Raw genomic sequence first — 19,289 nt, 5'->3', positions numbered from 1 at the left:
TAAAGAATAATTTGCCTAGATCTGGAGTGTACAACTTCAGAGACATGGGATATTGAAGGAAATTCAGAAGGTTACAGACCTACACATTTACAAAAGAGAAATCAGTGGTTAAAAGCTCACTTAATAACACTATTTTTATCTGCTTTGCAAAGGCTATGAAGTGAAGAGAGAAGCAAACACAATTCTAGGCCTTAAAAATAACAAACAGAACTAGTCCTGTATAGAATGTACATGTATTCACAGCAGAAAGGATTACAGTTGTAAAATCATACTAAATACCTACAGAAATATGATCACCAAGGTCATCTTTGACTAGAAAAGCTGACAAAAATGGGAATAATCATAGGGAGACTGTGTTCCATACCCCAAAAAATTAAAATGAAAAACATAAGCTATACACAAGAAGAAAATTTCCTGTCAGTGAATACTTCTGAACCCAGTAACAGACTAAAGAGTTTATGGAGTTTCCTACCATAGAGGTTTTTAAAAATACTACATTCCTACCTATTAAGAATAATTTGTATTTACTCCTCCACAGAAAGCTTGGAGACCAGATGATATGACACACGATTTTATATCAGATTTTACAGTGGTACAAAGGCAATAAGAATAGTCTTTCTCACCTAAAACATACCAGTAATAAGTCCATCTTTGTACTTCAGAAAGTATAATACATAAAACATTTCAACACTGTATCCATATTTTTTAAAAGTTTAAATTCTGATGGAACTATTTACCCCTCAATATCCTTTCATTTCAGAATTTTCCTGCATATTCACACACGTCTACTTTCGCAGATGAATTCTTGCTCAAAAAAAACATTTTTTTCCACTAGGATTGTATCATATATAAATAAATAGCAAAATGACAACAGTAACAATAACCTGGGCAGGCAGGGAGGGGGGAGTCACAATCTGAAATTACTCCAATATGTTATCTAAAATGCCCAGTTTTCAACAACAAATTGTAAGGTGTACCAAAAAAAAGAAAGAAAGAAAGAAAAGAAAAATGTGACCCACATTAATGAAAAATAGCAATCACGACAAACAGTTTCTGAGCATCCCCAGATGTTGATTTAAGCAAAGATTTCAAAACATCTATTATAGACATGTTAAAAAAGAACTCATCTTTAACTTTTTTTAATTATGAAAACAATCAACAGATAAGAAATTCTCAATAAGGGTACAGAATTTATGTAAAAGAACGACATGTAAATTCTGAAGTTGAAAAGTATAATAACTAAAACAAAAAATCTACTACAGGATTCAAGATGGCAGAAGAAAATAGAAGACCTTGAAGATATATCAGTAGAAACTATCCAATCTGAAGAACAGTGAGGGAAAAAAATTGAAGAAAACTGAACAGAGCCTCAGAGAACAACTTATCAACATTTCTGGAGTTCCAGAGGAGAGAAAGGGCAGGGAAAATAATTTTTTTTAATAAAACACCAACAGAAAATTTTCCAAATTTGATTTTTTAGAAGAAATCAAATCTATGGGTCTTAGAAGTTCAATGAATCTCATGGAGAATAATTACAAAGAGACACACCTAGACACATCATAGCCAAACTGTTAAAAACAAACACAAGGAGAAAATCATGCAAGCATAAAGAGAAAAATTACTCAGCATGTGCAGGGAACCACAATACGATTAACAGCTGACTTTCAATCAGAAACAACAGAGGCCAGAAGACAGTGGGATCACATTCTCAAAGTACTGAAAGAAAAAAACCTGTCAATCAAGAAGGCAGCAAAATTCCCTTCAAAAACGAAGGCATAATAAACATAGTCTCAGATGAACAAAGACTGAGAGAACTTTTTGCAGACCTGCCATACAAGAAATACTAAAGGAAGTCCATCAAGTTGAAAGGAAATGACACCAGACTTAAATACACAGGAAGAAAAGAACATCAGAAATGGTAAATATGTGGGTTAAACTAAAAAACTCTATAAAATACATTTTTTTCATTTCTTCTCTTAACATCTTTAAAAAATATAAGAATCTATAAAGCAATGGTTATAACACTGTATTGCTGGGTTTGTAGCATATATGAATGTAATATATATATATAGATAGATAGATAGATAGATAGATAGATAGATATAGATATAGATATATATAAAAGTTGTGGCACAATAGAGGAAGGAGAAAATGGAGCTATACTGGAGCAAAGTTCCTGATACTGACTTAGTGTTAATATTAAGCAAACTGTTAAAATGTATAATGTAAACACCATAGCAATCACAAAGAAAATATCTTAAATTATATTTAGAAAAGACATCAATAGAGTAATTAATATGGCACACTAAAAAACATTTAACACAAAAGAAGGCAGCAAAGGAAGCACAGAGAAACAAAAACCATAAGAGACATATATAAAACAAATGGCAAAATGGCAAATGTAAATCCAACCATGTCCATAATTAAATATGAATATCTAAACAGCCCAATAGAAAGGCAGAGGCTGTCAGATTGGACAAAAACAAGATTCAACTATGTGCTGTCAACAAGAGACACACTTGAGGGCTTCCCTGGTGGCGCAGTGGTTGAGAGTCCGCCTGCCAATGCAGGGGACATGGGTTCGTGCCCTGGTCTGGGAAGATCCCACATGCCACGGGGCGGCTGGGCCCATGAGCCATGGCCACTGAGCCTGTGCGTCCAGAGCCTATGCTCCACAACGGGAGAGGCCACAACAGTGAGAGGCCCGCACACCGCAAAAAAAACGAAAACAAAAACAAAAAAGGGACACACTTTAAATTCAAGACAAAGTAAAAAGATGTGGAACAAGGATATATATACTATGGAAAGAGTAACCATAAGACAGATGGCACGGTTATATTAGTATTAGACAAAACAGACTTTAAGACAAATATTACTGGAGATGAAGAAAGATTTCAACATGACAGTCAATAAGTTAGGAAAATATTATAATAATTATAAAGCCTAAAATAATGAAGAGCCCTAAAAAAATAAAATACCTAACATTATTAAAAAGAAAAATAGAAAATTCAACAATTAGCATTGGAGATTTCAAAACCCCACTCTAAATAATTGACAGAATAACTATACAGCAAATTAAGAAACACAGAAAACCTGAACCACACTCTCAACCAACTATACCTAGTTGGCATATAGAAAACTCCAACAAACAACAGAATACATATTGTTGTCAGGTACACACTCTCCAGGATAGACCAAATGCTAGGCCATTAAACAAGTCTCATAAATGTAAAAGGACTGAAGTCATACAAAGTATGTTCTCCAACCATAACACAATTAAAGTAGATATCAACTAAGTTAGAAACTGGAAAATTCTCAAGTGTTTGGAAATTAAACTTCACAATTTTGAATAACATATGGGTCAAAAAAGAAATTAAAAGAAAAGAGATGTTAGAGAATATTTTTAACTGAATGAAAACAAAAACAAACACATCAAAATCAATGGGATGCAGCTCAAGCAGTACTTAAGAGGAATTATATAAATTTAAGTACACTGAAAAAAAGAGGAGTCTCAAATCAATGACATGAACCTCCACTTTAATAAATCAGAAAAGGAGTAAACTAGGGGACTTCTCTGGTGGTCCAGTGGTAAAGAATCCACCTCCCAATATAGAGGATGTGGGTTCAATCCCTGGTCAGGGGAACTAGGTTCCCACATGCTGCAGGGCAGCTAAGCCCCGTGTGCAACAACTACTGAGCTCACACACCTCAACTGGAAAGCCCGCATGCAGCAAACTACAAAGCCCACACACTCTGGAGCCCACAAGCCACAACTACAGAGTTCACATGTCCTGGAGCCTCCGTGCCACAACTAGAGAAGAGAAAAAACCTGCACGCCACAACTAGAGCGAAGCCCGCGCACCACAAGGAAAGATCCCGCACGCCTCAACGAAGATCCCACATGCTGCAACTAAGACTCGACGCAGCCATAAATAATTAATCAATTAATTAATTAAAATATTTTTAAAAAGAAAACGAGCAAACTAAACCCTAAGCAAGCTGAAAAATATATTGAAAATTTAGAGCAAAAATAAATAAAATACAAAACAGGAAGACAGAGAATAACTTGTTTTTTTAAAAAAGATCCGAAAAATTTACAGACTTTTAGGAAGACTAACCAACAACAAAGAGAAAAAAACACAAATTACCAAAATTAGGAATGAAAGAAGGGATATTACCACTGATCTCATAAAAATTAAAAGAATTATATGGGAAGGAATATTATAAACAGATATATGCCAACAAATTAAACAACTTTTATGAAATTCCTAAAAAGACATATATTACTGACACATAAACTAATTAAAGAGGAGACAGAAAAATCTGAACATAACAAACTGAGTTAGTATTTAAAATCTTCCCACAAAGAAATGGCCTCACTGATGAATTCCATCAAATATTTAAGGGGGCAATACCAATCCTTCACAAACTCCTTCACAAAACAGAAGAAGAGGGTGCATTTTGCAACTCAATCTATAAAGCTAGAGTTTCTTTGATATAAAGACATGACATGAAAACTACACTCCAATGTCTCTCATAAACATAGATACAATATCCTTACAAAATATTAGTAAACTGAATCTAGCAACACATAAAAACAGGCACATATATACACCAAGACCAAGTAATATTTACCCCGTGAAGGCAATGGTGGTTTAACATCTGAAAATCAATTAATGTAATACACCATATTAAGAGACTAAAGGACAAAAACCACATGGTTATCTCAATAAACAAAGAAGAATTTGACAAAATTCAACACTTACTCATGATAAAAAAATCTCAACAAACTAAGACTAGAAGAGAACTTCCTCAAACTGATAAAAGGTATCTACAAAAAAACCCAAAAACTAAAAACTAACATCATGCTTACTGGTTAAACACTGAATGCTTTCCTCCTAAAAATCAGGATGTCCATTTTCACCACTTCTATTCAAGATTGTACTAAAGCTAGTAAAATAGAGCAGGCAAAATCAATCAATCAATCAACCAACCAACCAACCAAGCAATCAATTGATCAAGTAATGCCATCCACATTAGAAAAGACAAAATAAAACTGTCTTCACTCTCTAGCAACGTGATCTTGTATGTAGAAATTTCCCAATGAATCCACAAAAAAGCTACGAGAACAAATAAACAAGTTCAGCAAGGCCACCGCCACTGAGAACTGATAAACAAGTTCAGCAAGGGCACAAGATATTAGATCAATAAAGAAAAATCAATTATATTTCTATAGTGAAATGACTGCTTTATATCACATCTTCCTATTAAAAATTTGAGCTGAGGGCTTCCCTAGTGGCACAGTGGTTAAGAATCCACCTGCCAATACAGGGGACACGGGTTCGAGCCCTGGTCCGGAAGATCCCATGTGCCACAGAGCAACTAAGCCTGTGTGACACAACTATTGAGCTTGTGCTCTAGAGCCCGTGAGTCACAATTACTGAAGCCCGTGCACCTAGAGCCCATGCTCCACAACAAGAGAAGCCACCGCAATGAGAAGCCCGTGCACCACAAAGAAGAGTAGCCCCCACTCACCGCAACTAGAGAGTGCCCATGCGCAGCAACAAAGACCCAATGCAGCCAAAGATAAATAAATAAAATAGATACAACATTAAAGAAATAAAAAATGTTAAAAAAACAATCTGAATTGATTCAAATTTTCTGTCCTATCCCTCAGTAGAGTTTTAAAATTTTTTTCAAGTAGATTTTTCCCAGGCATTTTATCTTTTTAGTTGTTACTGTGAATGTATACATCTTCCTTTATTAGCCCTAATTCTACTATTTGTATTAAAAAATCATTTATGTATAATTGATTTTATAAGCAGTTCCTTTACTGAATTCTCAATACAAAAAACAAGCAGGCAGATGAACTGAACTGATTTCAGGAACAGATCCTCCCCATGCAAAAAAAAACCATGGAAGTTCAGTGTACGATAAATGTGGCATTTCAAATATGTAGAAAAGAAATGCATCATTCAATAATGGGAATGAGGACAAAGGGTAAGCCATCTGGAAAAAAGTAAAGCTGATCTCTACATTTATTGCTTATACCGAATATATTCAATATAAATCAAGATTTTAAACAATTTAAACCATAAAAAGTAATAGAAAACCCACAAAACTTTTCAAGTTCACTGAATATAAAACTACCAAGCTAAAACTACCAATCATAAGAAACACAATTAATTTTGTCACTTAGAAAAAAACAATGCCAAACCATGACAAGCCAACAATTCATGTCATTCAGAGATGTTATAATGTGGAGGGGAAAACGAGTCCTACAATCAGTGGGGGAGACCTTTTATTTTAAACCTTACACAGGAAACCCCACCCCCACCCCAGCCCTGAAGAAAACGATCTCTAAATTCAATCATACAAAATTAAAACTTCAACAAGGCAAAAATAAAATCAAAAGATAAGCAAAAACTGAGTAAAAACCATCTGCCGAACGCATGACCAAACAGATCACTGAAAATATATATATGGCCAATAATAACGGGGAAAAAAATCCTCAAACTCACAATGAAATTTTGAAAAGCAATACTAAACAACAAAAAACTGACAAATACTACAAGTTGACAGTAGCTAGTATTATCAAAGAGATAAAGAGATTCCCATTTTCCCAGACTACTGATGTTGGGGCAATCTTTTTAGTTGGGCAATTCAACCACCAAATTATTAAATGTACACACTTTTTGACCCAACAATTTTTCCTTTAGGAATTTATACTACAAATATACTTTTAAATATGTGCAAAGATGTATCCAAGAATATTCACTATATTCCCATTTATTACTGCAAAAAAACTTAACCTAAATATCCATAAATAGGAGGCTAGTTAAAATAATTATGGTACATCCAAATATAGGAATACTACACAGAATGAAATAAGAGGAATGATATGCAAAGATACAGAAGCTAACAACAAAAAAGACATGCTGATAATAAACAACATGTACAGTGTGATCTCATTTTTATAAAAGTTATGTAAATATAGGTATACATATAAATTTCTGCATATACATGGAAAATGTCTGTAATGATACACACACACACACACACAAATGTTAACAGTAAATGGGAATAAGAAAAGACTTTTTTAAATTTTTTACATTATAACATTCTCTACTGCATAAGTGTATATTCCTCTTATAATAAACCTGGGTAAGAAGTGAGAAGTGTTAAACGAAATCTTAAAATACGGCCACTAAAACTGCTAATATTTTCACACCTTCGCTTTAAAAGAATTCTCAAAACAAAATTTATGAGAATCTTTGAATTTTTATGATCATTAATAATGACGTGAGAATATGTGCCATTGACAAACATGTAAATACCCTGGAAACTGTGAAATATTTAATTTTCTTTCACGTTGTTTGAAAGATAAAAGCAAGGTCTAATATATGTACCAACATAGCCCAACAAGACAGGAGAGGATCATGGTTCTTCCTAAAATAAGGGAACCTGAGCCTAAAAAAGAGAAATGCAAGTAAGCTTGTTAAGTGAGAAAAGACAATGGCCTTCATACAGAACTAATAACATTAATTCTTTCCAATGTATAGATGTTCATATCTGTATATAGTGATATCATGCTATGTATATGTAATATTCACACTATATATAAGCAAGTATAAAAGAAAAAGGGAATATCCAGTAAATTCAGAGTACTACCCAACAGCTATGATATGTGTGTTCATGTTCAAGTATATGGGCATCTATCACAGATAAAATTTAGAGGTTGAGTAAAACAGGGTTGGATTACCTCTACAAAATAGGTCAGGCAAATGCCCATCCCGCCAGATCACTTGGCCGAATTTCCAAGCTGTTGATTCCTCCCTCTATCCTATAAAAGTACAAAAATACAGGTTATGTCCCCCAAAAAATCAGGATTAGACATATTCTTAAAGTCAGGTAAAATAGGTATATCAAAATGTGCTAAATCTGACAAAATTCTTTCCATGGTAGATACTATTGGATTAAATAAAATTACTTTACTTAGAACACTTAGTTCAACTGTAATGACCCATCAGTGCCGAATGATATCATGAAGAAAAGAAATGACCCAGACACTAACTGGACTTTTTCAAATTTAACTTCTAGCTGAGGATTAGGATTTCTTAAAAATCAGGGTAATAAACTAGAATTATCATAAACAACTTAAAATAGGAAGGAAGGCACAAAATGTATTTCACTAAAATCATATGTTGATGTTCTCAATTACTCAAATAGTAAGTACTAGTTCCTGTTAAAATCCCAAAGTAACATTTCCCTGAGCTCAAAGTCTAATTATATTAAGAATATAGTTTTTGAAAATATAAAAATGTTTAAAATTTTGAAGGCAAAGATATTTAATAATGTTAAAATGGTCCATAAATATTTTTTTAATGTCTATAATCAATCTTTTAACAGAGACGAATACAGAAAATTAACACTCCATGTTGGTATTGCATTGATATCGGACATATATAATTTTCTTCCTGCAACTGGGATATGTTTTCCTGGTATATGAAATGGAGATAATGAGGACTGAAAGCTGAAATTTTATTAGAAACAAAGAATAGGCCAAATATAACTTTTATTCAGAAATAAAAAAGCATTTTATATAATAGCCTAAACACATTTTTAGAACTCAATAAATACCCTGCAAATAAATAAGCTATAAATATAACAGCAGGAAAATTAAAGAATCTCTAAATCTTCAGAAAATAACCAAGTATATTAATTCTAACCTGTGTTTACACAATTTTATCAAGGGATTACAAACATTACAGCATTTCTGATAATTCAGCATTTTCTAGTCCTGAGCCAGTCAGTAGCTTTGTTGCTAAACTAGTTATGAACAAAAAATCTGTTTAAAATAATTTATTTCCACTAAGCTCTTAATTGCCTGCCTCAAAGTTTTGTTCCCAAGCATTCAAAAGAGCATATATGCCATTCCTCTCAATTACTTAAAACTACTTTTAAATATATTTTTTCTACAGTGTTAGTACCAAAAAGATAATAAAAGCCATAAAACTATATTATTGTGGTAGACACTATTAAAAACAGGTAAAGTAAAATAAAACTGTATCTGCACTACACTGCTATCACCATTCTACATTATTTACTGTATTCAACTTTTAGAATTTCTAACACAGTTCACAGGAATAAAGTTGAACAGAAAATACATGGTAAAGTCTATATATGGGAAATAAAAATGTCTTTAGACTTAGCAGCTTTGGTATTACATTATGAGTCTTTTAAAGTTGACTGGATTTATCTAGTCCACAATCAAAACATTATTACTTATGTCATCACATAATAATGGTAACATATACAGCTGGACAAACGTTTTTGAAATGTTAATATTCTGTTGAAAACATTTTCACAAAAAGCCTACTCACCTTGCATCACTTTTTATTGAAAGCTCTAAATTAAGGCTGTCACACATCAAAGACTATAACTAGGTATGTTAAAAGAGAAGGAAACAAAAATAGTGAGGAAGGAAAAAGCAGCATGCCTCACTCCCACATACACACATCCCCCAAATGTACAAAATAATATAACCTGAAAGTCCAAATCTATAAACAGAAATTTTGGAATGTCTTTCCCATCACAACCTTTCCTCTACCACGGAAACCCACAATTCCCCCTAACTCACCTGCCACAGTCTCTGTCTCTGGAAACCTAATTCATTTAGCATCATCTACCAATTTCACTTATCCTTCCAAGTCTCTATCCCTCCTTCTCCTCTACCACCCCTCTCCACCAAAAATGGGGAAAAGAAAAGAATCTACCAGGCTGGAAACTAAGACCCTGTAAGGCTAATTCCTATTCGTCTTTTCAGACTCACCAGGCCAGGCCTCACCTGCTCCAGAAAGCCCTCCCAGGCTGCTGCAGGTTGGGACTGGAGCTTTCTCTCTGAGCTTGCACAGAACCCTGCTGTCCCTTGGAGCACAGACCACACTGCACTCTCATGGTTTATTTATTCATTAATCTAAACCCCCCTAGAGGGACTTCCCTGCCAATGCAGGGGACACAGGTTCGAGTCCTGGTCCGGGAAGATCCCACATGCCGCGGAGAAACTAAGCTCGTGCGCCACAACCACTGAGCCTGCACTCTAGAGCCTGCGCTCTAGAGCCTGCGAGCCACAACTACTGAAGCCCATGCGCCTACAGCCCGTGCTCTGCAACAAGACAAGCAACCACAATGAGAAGCCCTCACACCGTAACGAAGAGTAGCCCCTGCTCACCGCAACTAGAGAAAGCCCACATACAACAACAAAGACCCAACGCAGCCAAAAATAAATAAATTAAATAAATAAATTTATTTAAAAATAATAATAACAACCACTTGTGCAGGTATAATCAAATTAAGACAAAATACATATTAAGGAAGAAAATAAATGAAATATTTTTTAGGGACCATTAGCTACTGCCTGTCCATTATTTAGTTCTGATAGACTGGCAGGATTTCAATGTATTTACCAGCAGGTGGTCTGATCAATTATTCAGGCCAACATTTTTGTCATTAACTGAATCAACATTTTTGATCAACTGATATGTATATGCAACACTACCTAAGATTCCTAAGACATGCATAAAATATCATGGTCTCTGCCCAAAGGAGTTCATAATCTAGCAAGGATGGAAAACATATAAGAAATAATGTTAGTTTTGATAATATAATGTGTTAAGCGATATAACTGAAGTTTAAGCAATTTATCATAGGAAAATCAAAGCAGGGATCAATTAATTCTCCCTCTGTTACCTTTCCAAAAGAAAAGGAAGAAGTGACCTTTTAATGCTGGCTCCACATTTAAGAATAAAATGAATACCATATGCTTTGGACTTTGCTCAGTAGTGTTCCTAGGTCTTTGCAGATATTAACTAACTTAATACAAAAAACAAACTTATGAGGTTGGTGCTAATATTATTCACATTTCACAGAAGAAAAAACTGAAGGGTTAAGTAACTCACCAAAGGTTATAAAATTAGTAAGTGGCAGAACCAAAGTCTTTATAATGGTTTAGCAGGCTCTCCACAATCTACTGTGCTATCACCTCCTCCTCCTCATCACTACCATGGCTTTAACAATCTGAGAGGAAAAATGCTTCAAGTCCTTTAGCATCTTTTAACTAGATCATATTTGAAAGTAATTACATAAGTTCTACTTTTACATTAGTTTTACTTTTGTGATTTAATAATGCTTTCTGAACAATGTTTTTTTTTAAAAAAAACAAAGGTAAAAGAAAAAAATTTGTTCCAGGCAAGAGATTTCTATGAATATGTTTAGAATTTCTACACAGTAACAAAGTAGACGTATGTGTTCTTTTAATTTACACTACCTGCTGTGACAATTAAAGTTGTTAGAACTCACAGTGTACTTTTCATTACCAGATCTATCCTAAGGAGGCATGAAAGCTCCAAAAATTCAAACCACCCACCCCAGAAACTGCCCTAACCAGGTCTTTCTAGAACAATTTTCCATTTCTACCTTCACCAAAAATTAAGCCAAAATCTTAAAAATTTCACAACCAATGTAGTTAACCCACTTGGTTAAGAAAGAAATCCTACAAAGGGGTAATCAAATAAATTCTTAAAAATGTTGGCCGTGGGCTTCCCTGGTGGCACAGTGGTTGGAAGTCTGCCTGCTGGTGCGGGGGATGCGGGTTCGATCCCTGGTCCGGGGGGATCCCACATGCTGCAGATCGACTGAGCCTGTGCACCACAGCTGCTGAGCCTGCGCTCTGGAGCTGCAAGCCGCGGCTGCTAGGCCCACATGCCACAACTACTGAAGCCCACACACCTACAGCCCGTGTTCTGTGGCAAGGGAGGACATCGTGATCGGGGGCCTGTGGGCCGCAGCGAAGAGTGGCCCCCGCTCGCCGTAACTAGAGAAAGCCCGCATGCAGCAGCAAAGACCCAACGCAGCCAAAGATAAATAAATAGATAAAATAAATTTTAAAAATTTAAAAAAACCCTTCACCATTAAAAAAAAAAAAATTGGCCAAAGTGAGTAAAATAAAGGCACCAACTGAAAATGTTCACCTGCCCTTGGCCTTTTCAAATCACCTAACCAGTAAACATGTGTCAAATAAGAAACCAACTCTCCACCCACGTTAGAAAACACAACAGTATAAACATTTTTAGAAAATCCTTAGACTATAAACCACTAAAGAGACAAACCTAACCTTTAAATCCAAGCCACCTGTTGAGGAAAGACACCTTCCAAAAGCTAACCTTATCACAGAGGGGATGATAAACTATCAAGCAACTATGTAATCCTTCCCCAAATTCACCAATAGAAATTAGTTTTTAAGAATAGTAAATCACTAAACTCAAGGAAAAGCTGCTTTATTTTTACATGAATTTTTACTTGAATACATACCAATTTTGTAAATAATCATAAAATATTTTGCACTATGATGATCAAGATCACTCAGGTCAATTTTCAAATGATCTCCTCAAAAACGTTACAAGCATGCTCTGATAAAAGTACTTCACAGTTTACAAAGTGCTTTCAAGTGTCACATTTCCCGGGACACCCCCTACACACACAATTACCTAGACAGGTTTTAGTGTTTGCCTCCATTCTATAGATGATGAAACTGAGGTTCCAGAGGTTAAGTACCCATGGTTACACAACACCTGTCATGGCAAAGACGTCAACCAGATCCTCTGCCTCCAAATAAATGTCTACTTTAACATAGCACAACAGGAAAGGTCATTCCCAAGTTAAAATATTGATACATTTAATGTTACTCTTAACAATATTCTAAGAATCAAAAATAAATAAACATCTTTGAAGTAAGGATAAGATCAATGAACATAAACTTTGAAATTAAAATGCTATCTACAGTAATAGTTACCATGTAAATAAACAAAAAATTAAATTCATCTGATTTTCATAACACAAAAATTATCCTACTGTAATAATAACTAAGCAAACCCTAGAAAAGATTATAGGAATACCCATTTGAAAATTAAAGTTTAACTATTTAAATTTTATTTTTAAGTGTCAGTTCTTCATGAATAAAAACATGTTAATATATTATTAAAAACCAAAAACAACAAGAGGGAACTGGAATTATTACTTCTAATATGAAATATAATTACTCTCATTTAAAAACATGTAAATGGTCCATTAAAAAGCTCATTTTCTGACAATTTTACCTTATTCAATACTAGAGTCAGTCATTCTTATCTCCTCTAAAACACATGCCCAGAATTACATAAGGCACTAGACACAACATAGAGGTGTGTCCACACATAAAAGAAATGATTTTTAATCTGATTAGAAATCTAAGATTTGCCATCAGAGTCAATCTGAGAGTACCTCAAGAAGTGGCTGCAAAGAAGCCCAGTGATTTCTCTGTAACTGCAGTAACTATATTAGTTTGAACAATTCATGTAATATGTGAGATTTTAAAAAAATAGTAGTAGTTGGGACTTCCCTGGCAGTGCAGTGGTTAAGACTCTGTGCTTCCACTGCAGGGGGGCACAGTTCGATCCCTGGCCAGGGAACTAAGATCCTGCATGCCGCACGGGCAGCCAAATAAACAGTAGTAGTTGATTTAACAAGTTAACTCATCATTTAGAAGCACTAGCTTCTACTAATGTAGAATAGACATTTTCTTATTTGGGCCCAATTTACTCTCAATTAGAAAACTAGGGAATGTAAAAAGCAGGACATGTTATCTTTCCTTTTCAACCTATGAATTAGAAACATATTAAACTGGCTGCATAATACAAGATTTTCCATATTTGTTCTGAAAAATATTTACTAATATTAAAATACTATTATATATTACTGGAATTATTAAATACCTTAAATACAAATTATCCATAAAATAAACACATCTTTGAAGAAAATACCAGAATTCACAATTTCATTTTAATTAACTATACTACAAAATTCTGTTTACGTGACAGATGCCTAGTAAATTGCATGCATCTATTCCCTGGCACCCTCTTGAACTGGTTATGACTGAACTTCCAAAACCTTCCTAGGGGTCCAATACTGTGGGTTATAATTGAAGCAAACATTGTGCTTAAAAGTTCACAAAGCACATGGCCAGAAACCATTATTTTCAAAGCTGAAACAACCCGCTGGGTAGAGATGACGCAGGTTCACAAAAATTAAGGAATCTGAACTTCCAGTCTAGGTAAGATGGCATAGCTCTCTTTTTCCCTGCCCCTCCTCACTAAACACCATGTTAAACCAGGGGAATAACACCAGAGACAACTGAAAGAAAACTATGAAAACTGGTAAGCAGGCAGCAAACCAGTTTGGGACTCTAAGACTGCAGAAACAGAAAAGCAGCAGAGTGTTTTATGTCCCCAGACCCAACAGAAGGCGGCAACCCAGACTGGCATTTCCTAAGGTAGGCCAGACAGTCACACTCCTCCCCCAAACTAAACAGGAGTCCCTCTACAATATCAAGCAAGGGAGATCAACTGGAAGCCCAGTCAACAACAAAGACCAGAAAGGGGAAGCAACTCTTCCATCCCCACATGACCTGAAACTCCTGTTTCCCACCTAGAAATACTGAGGCAAGTGGGCAGAACTCAGGGACCCACCCAGTGCAAGCGTCTCAGTTTGTGCCAAGACTCTCCCTCTCACCCAGAGACATGGGGACAGGGAAGAATTGGGGGTTTGAGGTGGGTACCAGGAGAAGGATCCTATAACAATCCTCTCCCATTTAGAGACACCCAAAAGCCTGACAGGAGGCAATGTCTTCTATTCTCTCAGGCAGCATCAGTAAGGACCAGTGGGAGCCCCAACAGCATCAGATAAACCAAGCCAACCACAAAGGCTCTGAAAATTAAACTGCCATTAGAACCAAAGTCATAAAAGTGGGCCAAGACCTGTACACTAAACCTAAACAGGGTGACCACATGCTAAAATAAAAAATGTAAATAGGGACCAGAGCCTCCTAACGTAATATATAACACAGAAACTGACACAAGAAAATCCCAACGTGAGTGATAATCAACCAAGGCCAATACAGAGATGAGTCAGATATTGGAATTATTTGAAAAGGATTTTTTTTTTTTTGCAGCATGCAGGCCTCTCACTGTTGTGGCCTCTCCCACTGTGGAGCACAGGCTCCAGACACGCAGGCTCAGTGGCCACGGCTCACAGGCCCAGCTGCTCTGCAGCATGTGGGATCTTCCCAGACCGGGGCACAAACCTGTGTCCCCTGCATTGGCAGGCAGACTCTCAACCACTGCGTCACCAAGGAAGCCCTGAAAAGGATTTTAAAGCACCATAATAAAATGTCTCAACAATTAATTATAAGTTCTCCTGAAACACGTGAAAAAACTGGAAAATCTCAGCAAAGAAACAGAAGTTATAAAAAAGAAGCAAAAGAAAATTACAGAACTAAAAAATACTATAACATGAAACTTTAAAACTTGCTGGATAGGCTCAATACAACCATGGAGATAACAGGGAACAGAATCACTGAATTTGAGACAGAAAAACAGAATTAATCCAATCTGAAAAACAGAGAGAAAAAAGACTGAAAAAAACCTAACAGAGCCTTAGGAACCTGTGGGCCAGTAACAGGAGATCCAACATTCTTATCACTGGAGTCCCAGAAACAGAGGAGAAACAGAGAGGGGCTGAAACAGTATTTAAAGAAAAGATGGCAAAAACCTTCTCATATGTGACAAATACAAACTTACAGATCCAAAAAACTGAGCAAACCCGAAACAGGATAAACCCAAAGAAATTTACACCAGGACACATCATAATTAAATGTTCAAAAATTTAAAATGAAGAAAAAACTTTGAAGGCAGCCAGACAAAAATTACCTATAATGGAACAACAACTGAAATGACACCAGATTTCTCATCTCAACCAAAGAGGCCAAAAAAAGTGGCAGAATATTTTCTGAATGCTAAAAAAAAAAAAAAAAAAAAAGAACTGCCAACCAAGGATTCTATACCCAGTGAAACTATTCTTCAGGAATGTCTTAGTCTATTCAGCCTGCCATAACAAAACACCACAAAATGGATGGCTTACAAACAATAGAAATTTACTTCTCACAGTTCTGGGGGCTGGAAGTCCAAGATTAGGGTGCCAACATGGTCAGGTGAAGGCCCTCTTCCAGACTGCAGACTTTTGTCTGTATTCTTACATGGCAGAAAAGGGGCAAAAGAGCTCCCTCTTTTGTAACAACACTAATCCCATTCATGAGGGCTCTCCCCCATGACCTAACAACCTCCCAAAGGACGCAACTCCCAATACCACCATATTGGGCATTAGGATTTCAACATTTACATTTTAGGAGAATTCATTCAGACCACAGCAAGGAACAAAGGAGAAATTTTTTAAAGCATTCTCAAAAGAAGAAAAACTAAAAGACTATGTCACTAGCAACCCTACCCATAAAGATTGGCTGAAGAAAATTTTCCAAACAAGAAAAAGAATAGAGGGTCTTCCCTAGTGGTGCAGTGGTTGAGAGTCTGCATGCCAATGCAGGGGACACAGGTTCAAGCCCTGGTCAGGGAAGATCCCACATACCATGGAGCAACTAAGCCTGTGCACCGCAACTACTGAGCCCATGTGCCTAGAGCCCATGCTCCACAGCAAGAGGAGCTGCCACAATGAGAAGCCCACGCACTGCAAAAAAGAGTAGCCCCACTCACCGCAACTAGGGAAAGCCCACGCGCAGTAATGAAGCTCAATGCAGCCAAAAATAAATAAATAAATAATTTTAAACATAATCAAAATTTTTAAAAAAGAAAAAGAATAGAAATACAAGTATACAAAACATGATATCTTTTCCATCATTAGTTTTCTAGATCATACTCACTGACAGAAACAAAAATAATACTACTACTGATACTTAAAACAATTATATTTAAAAGTCAAGAGGGTAAAAAGGTAAAAGAGAAGTAAAGTTTCCACACTTCAATTGAATAGTAAAATACTGATACCAGGAGACTGTTATAAGTCATATATACATTAGGTAATAGCTACAACAACCCCTACGAAAACTATACCAAGACAGACTCAGAAACATTATAAATAAATCTTTTACAAATTATGAAAGATAGAATCCTAAAATACGTTCTAGTAATCTGCAGGAAGGCAAGAAAAGAGAAACAAAAAAATGAAAACCAGAGAAAATAAAACAAAAAACAAATAATAAAATATGATTTAAGTGCTAATATTTATCGATAATTACCTTAAATGCAGATGGTCTAAACAGACAAATCAAGAAAGACTGGCAGAGTAGATTTTTGAAATGCCCCACTATATGCTGCTAACAAGAAATTCAGTAACGTACATTGAAAGTAAAAGAATGGAAAAGCTATGACAACTCTTTTTTTTCAGCAGAGAAACTATATTAACACAACCAACCAACAAGGTCAGCTTGATATATATAGAATACACCACCCAACGAAAGCAGAATACATATTTCTTTTCAAGCACCCATGGAACATTCATGAAGACAGATTATATCCTGGGCCATAAAAAAAGCCTCAACAAATCTAAAACAACTGAAATAATACAAGAGGTACATTATCTGACAATAATGTACTCAAACTAGAAATCAGTAACAAAGACAACAGGAAAACTTGTGAACACGAAACAGTAAAGAACACTTTTTAAAAGTCCATGGGTCAAAGAGGAAATATCAGTCCACCTGCTGATGCAGGGGACGTGGGTTCGTGCCCCGGTCCGGGAGTATCCCACATGCCACGGAGCGGCTGGGCCCATGAGCCGTGGCTGCTGAGCCTGTGCGTCTGGAGCCTGTGCTCCACAATGGGAGAGGCCACAACAGTGAGAGGCCCGCGTACCGCAAAAAAAAAAAAAAAAGAAAAAAGAAAAAGAGGAAATCTCAAAGAAAAATTTAAATATATACATAAAAATGAATGAAAATAAAAACACAGCATGTCGAAATATGGGGGATGCAGCTAAACCAGTAGTTAGAAGGAAATTTATAGCACTAAATGCTTACATTAGAAAAGAGGAGGGGCTTCCCTGCTGGTCCAGTGGTAAAGAATCTGCCTTCCAGTGCAGGGGACGTGGGTTCGACCACTGGTTGGGGAACTAAAGATCCCATACCACCGGGCAACTAAAACCTGCTCACCACAACTACTGAGCCCGTGTGCCACAAACTACAGAGCCCACACACCCTGGAGCCTGCACGCCACAACTACAGGGTCCACACGCCCTGGAGCCCGCACACCACAACTAGAGAGAGAAAACCCACACACCGCAACTTGAGAGAACCCGCGCCGCAACGAAAGATCCCATGCACCTCAACAAAGACCCCGTGTGCCACAACTAAAACCCGATGCAGCCAAAAATAAAAATAACAAAAATCTTAAAAAAAAGAAAAGAGGAAAGATCTCAAATCAATAACCTAATTACTTACCACAAGAAACTTTAAAAAAAAAAAGCAAAATATAAACCCAAAGCAAGCAGTAGAACAGAAACAATGAAGAGCAGAAAACAATGAAATTAAAAATAGGAAAACAGAGAAAATCAATGAAGCAAAAGTTTTAGAAGCCTCTAACATGACAAATAAAAATAAAAAGAGAGAAGACACAAATCACCAATATCAAGATTTTAATAGGGATATCACTAAAACTGTACAGCACTTACAAAGATAATAAGGGAATACTACAAAAAATTTTATACTTTTAAATTGGACATTTAGAAGAAATGGACCAATTTATCAAAATCACATTACTAAAACTAAACCAAAATGAAACCAATAATCTAAATAGTTCTATAATCATGAACTGGTTATAAAATAAATGAACTGGTCTATGAAATGAATTCTTAGTTGACAAAGGGGCAAAAATAATTCAATGGAGGAAAGATAGCCTGTTCAACAAACAGTGCTGGAACAATTGGACATCCATATGCCAAAAAGAGTCTAGACCTAAACCTCACAACCACATACAAAATTATCTCAAAATGGATGATGAATGTAAACATATAACTATAGAGTTTTTAGAATAAAAAAGAAGGATCCTTCAAGACCTAAAGAAAAGGGTTCTTGGGCTTGGCGCCAAACACATGTTCCATAAAAGAAAATAAACCAAACTTTATCAAAATAAAAAACATGTGACCTATGAAAAGATGCTCATTATCACTAATGATTAGAGAAAAGCAAATCAAAACTACAATGAGGGGCTTCCCTGGTGGCACAGTGGTTGAGAGTCCGCCTGCCGATGCAGGGGACACAGGTTCGTGTCCCGGGTGGGAAGATCCCACATGCCGCGGAGCGGCTGGGCCCGTGAGCCATGGCCGCTGAGCCTGCGCATCCGGAGCCTGTGCTC

General features: G+C 36.0%; 1 protein-coding gene across 3 annotated transcripts in view; it reads right to left on the bottom strand.

Annotated features, from left to right (window-relative positions):
• Positions 1-19,289, bottom strand: part of ZNF148 (zinc finger protein 148) — a 132,786-nt gene that overhangs the window by 92,334 nt on the left and 21,163 nt on the right. For 2 of the 3 annotated variants that reach the window (XM_007447601.1, XM_007447600.1), the window contains exon 2: positions 7,763-7,843. The exons of the other annotated variant lie outside the window; for it this stretch is intronic. The gene's annotated coding sequence lies outside the window, so the exon portion shown is untranslated. The remainder of the gene's footprint in view (positions 1-7,762; positions 7,844-19,289) is intronic. 3 annotated transcript variants of the gene reach the window in all.

The sequence above is a fragment of the Lipotes vexillifer genome, unplaced genomic scaffold, assembly GCF_000442215.2.
Source record: "Lipotes vexillifer unplaced genomic scaffold, Lipotes_vexillifer_v1.1 scaffold823, whole genome shotgun sequence".
In the NCBI taxonomy this organism is placed as follows: Eukaryota; Metazoa; Chordata; class Mammalia; order Artiodactyla; family Lipotidae; genus Lipotes; species Lipotes vexillifer.
This window is presented reverse-complemented; position numbering and strand designations above follow the sequence as displayed.